This window comes from Bos javanicus, chromosome 5 (genome assembly GCF_032452875.1).
Source record: "Bos javanicus breed banteng chromosome 5, ARS-OSU_banteng_1.0, whole genome shotgun sequence".
In the NCBI taxonomy this organism is placed as follows: domain Eukaryota; kingdom Metazoa; phylum Chordata; class Mammalia; order Artiodactyla; family Bovidae; genus Bos; species Bos javanicus.
This window is the reverse complement of record NC_083872.1, coordinates 40,870,413-40,875,812: the sequence shown is the minus strand read 5'-3', so window position 1 is coordinate 40,875,812 and position 5,400 is coordinate 40,870,413. Positions and strand designations below refer to the sequence as shown.

At 33.1% G+C, this 5,400-nt stretch overlaps 1 non-coding gene across 1 annotated transcript; it reads left to right on the top strand.

Moving 5' to 3' along the window:
• Nucleotides 1-1,165: 1,165 nt before the first annotated feature.
• LOC133249031 (U6 spliceosomal RNA) lies at nt 1,166-1,272 on the top strand. Its single transcript, XR_009736839.1, has one exon. It is a non-coding gene; the product is annotated as a U6 spliceosomal RNA (small nuclear RNA).
• The last annotated feature ends 4,128 nt before the right edge of the window (nt 1,273-5,400 follow it).

Sequence of the window (5,400 nt, the reverse complement as noted above, 5' to 3'; positions counted from 1 at the left end):
TAGAAGAAAAATTATGCAATCATGTTTTGTTGTTGTTGTTGTTCAGATTGACAGATCTTGACACAGAGCTAACATTTACTGAGCACTATTCTAAACATTTGACACATATTACCTCATTTGATACAGAACTCTATGAAGTGGGTGCCATTATTTTCCTCAATTTACAAATGAGGAAACGGAAGCACAAAATGTTAAGTTATATGTTTACAGTCACTTGGTAATAAGTAGCAAAGAGAGGATTAAAATCCAGAACATATTTTTCTAGATTCAATCGTAACGCTTTTGTGTTTTGACATTTAAGAAAGAAAATAAAGTTAAATTTAAATTAAATATTATTAACATAGTAGCATATAATTACAGAATTCAATTTCAAATTTTGATTTGTGTTAAAATTTATAATTTATTTAATTTTTCTATTAAAACTAAAAATAGCTCATTGACTAAATGGAATACTGATTCATATAATTTAAAAAAGTAGGTATGTTACATAACAGTTTAACATCTTAAAATGCATTTTTCTTATCTCAAAAAGTTAAAATATCAGAATTTTACAATTATAGATTGTTTATACATTTTTTTGCTTATGTAATCACTTAGTCTAAAACTGTATTAATCATAGAAAGAAAGTATGTGCATCAGGATGTTATTGAGAGCCAGTTGAGTGCAGTGGGAAGCAGAAACAGAAAAATAAGAACTAGAATCTCTTCTCTTCTACTTACTAGCTCTATGATCCTAGTTTCAGTCCTTCAAATATACTGAACATTAGTTTTCTCATTTTTTATGTAGGAAAAATAGAATATCTACATTGTAGGATGTGAGAGCAGCTTAGTGTAACACATAAGTACTCAATAAGTAAAATTTATTACTAGTAACAGCTTTATAAAGAACAATAAATTATGTAAATCAACTTAGATTTTAGCAGAATAGTAATTTTTCATAATTAATCAAAAACATACTGCTTATTCAATTAAAACCAATTTTATGAATTTTTAACTTTTTTCAGAAATAAGATACTTTGTAAAATCTAAACTTTGTAGTATTAAATTTGTTGTTTATTAGAGAAAATGTTTTAAATACTTCTTAAGATTATCTTTCATAAATTTACATTAAGTAAAATTGAATTTTTTGAAGGAAAATGGGAAAATAATAATTTATAAAAGATTTTGTGCTCGCTTCGGCAGCACATATACTAAAATTGGAACGATACAGAGAAGATTAGCATGGCCCCTGCACAAGGATGACACGCAAATTCGTGAAGCGTTCCATTTTTTTTGGCAAAACTAATACAATTATGTAAAGTTTAAAAATAAAATAAAATTAGAAAAAAAATAATTTATAAAAGATTTTATAAATTTTATAAAACTTTAAATGGTTCTTAGATGTAATAAAAAACTTAGTAGTAGCTGGGAAATTAATTATGTGATTTCATTTCAATTATTAAGTTTATTATGAGAAAAAAATGAAGTTAAAATAATAAAATAAACTATCAAATTGATCATGAGGTAAAAATAAATGGACACAATCATTCTGAAAATTGTTAGGGTGGATTACTACTTTGTAACATACAGAGATATCAATATTTTGGTAAAGGAAGCTCTTTCTATTATCATTTATGTATTGGCAACAAAGATCTGATATACAGTAATTCATAATAGCAAGTACTTTAGCATACATGTTCATTTGCAGGTAATGGAAAAATTAATTGAAATTGTAATAGTTAAGGATGTCAAAAATTAATGGGAACATAATTGCTTTATCTATCAGTTTTGGTAATTAAACCATGAATAAAAGTGAATGTGCATTCTCATTTATTCCTATTAGTAGAATCTTATCCATACTTTTTATTGTTGTATCAATAATTTAGACTTACCTCTTCCCAGGTTATTTTGTGGGGAAAGAGAGCTCTTCACAGTAGTCAAAATGGTATGGACTCCAATCTGAGGCTGGTTTAGAGAACGCTTATGGCCTTGATAAAATACGGGTCCTTGAGATCCACTTGAGTATGTTGCCTCCTTAGCCACACCAATTGCACAGAAAGGCCTGTAAATGTGTTTTCTCATTCAAATGCATAAATATTTGCGATGACTGCTGTGCCATCTGTGGTGTGTCACTGTGTTCCCCTTAGCGCTGTGTTGATCCCTACGTATTCACATGTAGAGATTTTGGAGAAGATTGATTCTTCTCCATGTGATAATGTTGCTTTTAATGAAATGTGATTGCCTTCAGTTTGAATGAGTTCAAATTAGGATCACTGGCATTTCTTAAAGGCTGAAAAATCTATACTGGGAAATGGAATTGCCCTACATTCTCTTGAAGTATTGAGTTCTATCCTGCTACGTCATTATAATCCTGACAATCTCTGTGGACAATGGCATAACAGTCTTCCTATGTTATTCTTACATCCATCTCGCAACTCACTTTAATTCAAATGTCCAATTGTTGTGTTTGTTAGTGAGAAAAGATATCAAGATTTGAAGAGGTCTGTTGGTGGAGTCTGCTTGATATTGATTTGAAAATTCTTCCCAGCTAAAGCATAACATTAATTCTGAGAATATTCACACAAACATTTTCTCAATCTACTTAATATTTTTATACTATAACCACTTTTGTAAAGTAATTAGGGGAGATAGGCTGCTTTATTTTTATTTGACATTTTATTCTATAATTTCTAGTCTAATTTGTAGTATTTCCATTAATATGGTGAATGGGTAACAAAAAACTTATAAACTACAAAAGTAATGTATTATGCATAGAAGTAGCATCACATAAAAAGCTGTATGCATCACATACATACAGCTAGGTTCAGCGTGACTTAGATTTTATTCCTAGCTTTGTCATTGACCACTAGTGATCTTGAACAAATCACTTACTTTTTCTGAGCTCAATTCTTCATACATAGAATAGGTGTAATACTTTCACTTCATTGACTGATTCATTCATGTATTCTATTGACAAATATTTATCAAGCCCCTGTTATGTATTAGGGACTCATATCATTAGGAGTTTAAAGATGAATTATAATAGATGCGATCTGTGCATTAATGAAACAATAGTCCAGTCAGAAAGATGGATGTCAGTCAAGTAATTAAAATGAATGAAAAGTAGCAATAATTTGCAAGAACTATGAAGTGCTTAAAATGGGGGTAGGATAGATAGAGAGGGGATTTGATCAAGTCAGGATGGTCAGGAATTGAAGAAAAGATGAGTTAGTTGAGAAATGACAATGAAGTTCTAATAAGGAGAAGAGAGAGGGAACTGTTTTCCAAGTAAAGAGAATGGCAAATAGAAAGAATGAAAGTATGGCTAGATAAAGCTGCTAAATCACTTCAGTCGTGTCTGACTCTGTGCGACCCCATAGATGGCAGCCCACCAGGCTCCGCCATCCCTGGGATTCTCCAGGCAAGAATACTGGAGTGGGTTGCCATTTCCTTCTCAATGCATGAAAGAGAAAAGTGAAAGTGAAGTCGCTCAGTCGTGTCCGACTCTTATCGACCCCATGGACTACAGCCTACCAGGCTCCTCCGTCCATGGGATTTTCCAGGCAAGAGTACTGGAGTGGGGTGCCATTGCCTTCTCTATGGCTCGATAGAGTGAGGATCAAATAGATTGTGTGAGAAGTATTTTCTTCTTTTTTAAGTTATAAACTTTTACAGTGATATAAACACACGTAATACATTTCCAGGGATTTTTTAAAATAGAAATTAAGATTGAAATTAAGATTTCAGATCGAAATCTTAAAAGCTGGAAATTAATAAAGGCATATATTTAGGCCCATAGACCACATCACAACAAACTCTTAAGAAACTTTTACCACATTTTCTGGCAATGGGAATGCGGATAAAATATACCTCTTCCTACAGGAGTTTCGGAGAAGGCGATGGCACCCTACTCCAATACTCTTGCCTGGAAAATCCCATGGACAGAGGAGCCTGGTAGGCTGCAGTCCATGGGGTCGTGAAAAGTCGGACACGACTGAGCGACTTCACTTTCACTTTTACTTTCATGCATTGGAGAAAGAAATGGCAACCCACTCCAGTGTTCTTGCCTGGAGAATCCCAGGGACAGGGGAGCCTGGTGGGCTACCATTTATGGGGTCCCACAGAGTCGGACACGACTGAAGCGACTTAGCAGAAGCAGCAGCAGCAGCAGCACAGGAGTTTACTGGTGACTTCAAATTTATCTCCATGAACCCACTATATCAAATCATAAAAATAAACCCTAAAAAAGTATTTCTCCTTCAATTTGCCCCAAACTCTTAGTAGAGAAATATTGAAGGTGCTGACAGTAAAAAATAAAATGAAGTCAAAGAAATCATAAACTGCAAAATCACCCTCTGCTTAGCAGAGAACTAACTTTTCATTGTTGATGTATATTTATTCCATTTACACTGTATTTGGTAGACTTCAGCATATGCATATGTGTATAGCATATAAACACCCACACATACACATATACACACTTGCATTGAAAAGAGTGACATTATAATGTCACTATTTTAAAAAAGAAATAATGTGTTACTAACTCTCAACACTGAGTATACTGAAAAGTGAAAGTGAAAAGTGAAGTCGCTCAGTCGTGTCCGACTCTTTGTGACCCCATGGATTGCAGCCTAAGAGGCTCCTCTGTCCATGGGATTTTCCAGGCGAGAATACTGAAGTGGGTTGCCATTTCCTTCTCCAGGAGATCTTCCTGACCCGGGGATCAAACCCGGGTCTCCTGCACTGTAGGCAGACGCTTTACCGTCTGAGCCACCAGGGAAGCCACAAGCCACTAAATATATTGAAAACTAACAAGTGAGCAGTCTTTCTAGTATTTTCCCTTGAGGTCAGAAAAATTCACGTCATTTCTCTTTTTCTTGTCAGGAACAACTCTGAGTTTCCTCAGTGAAACTTTTACCACAGGTTAGTCTATTAATTCCTGGTTTTATATGTGAAAAAATATCTGACAGTGGAAATCATTAGTACCTTTGTGTTTTTAAGAAAGAAATTATATATGTTTGGCTTTTGAAAAAATATTTTTAACAATAGTTTACTGGGCTTTTCCTACTGTTTTTAAACTAAACAAAACCCCTGAACTTGACTCATTTTTAATATGTCTATATTAACTGGCTATAATATGGCCTTCAGTTTATTGCTGATATTAATATAGCATATATAACTATTAAGTTATATCAAGCCTCAAATTAAAAAAATAGGATGAGAGAAAACATGGAGATCTCATGATACATTTTTCTTATTAGGTATTTTAAATATAAAAGTAGCAATTAACTATTTCATGATGATTTTCATCATTGTTACTGTCATCTCTAAGTGACAATGTGATTAGGGCATAAGGTTCTGTTTATTTGAAAGCAGTCTTTTGAGATAAATGTCTAAAGACCTTGTATGATACAATTTAAGA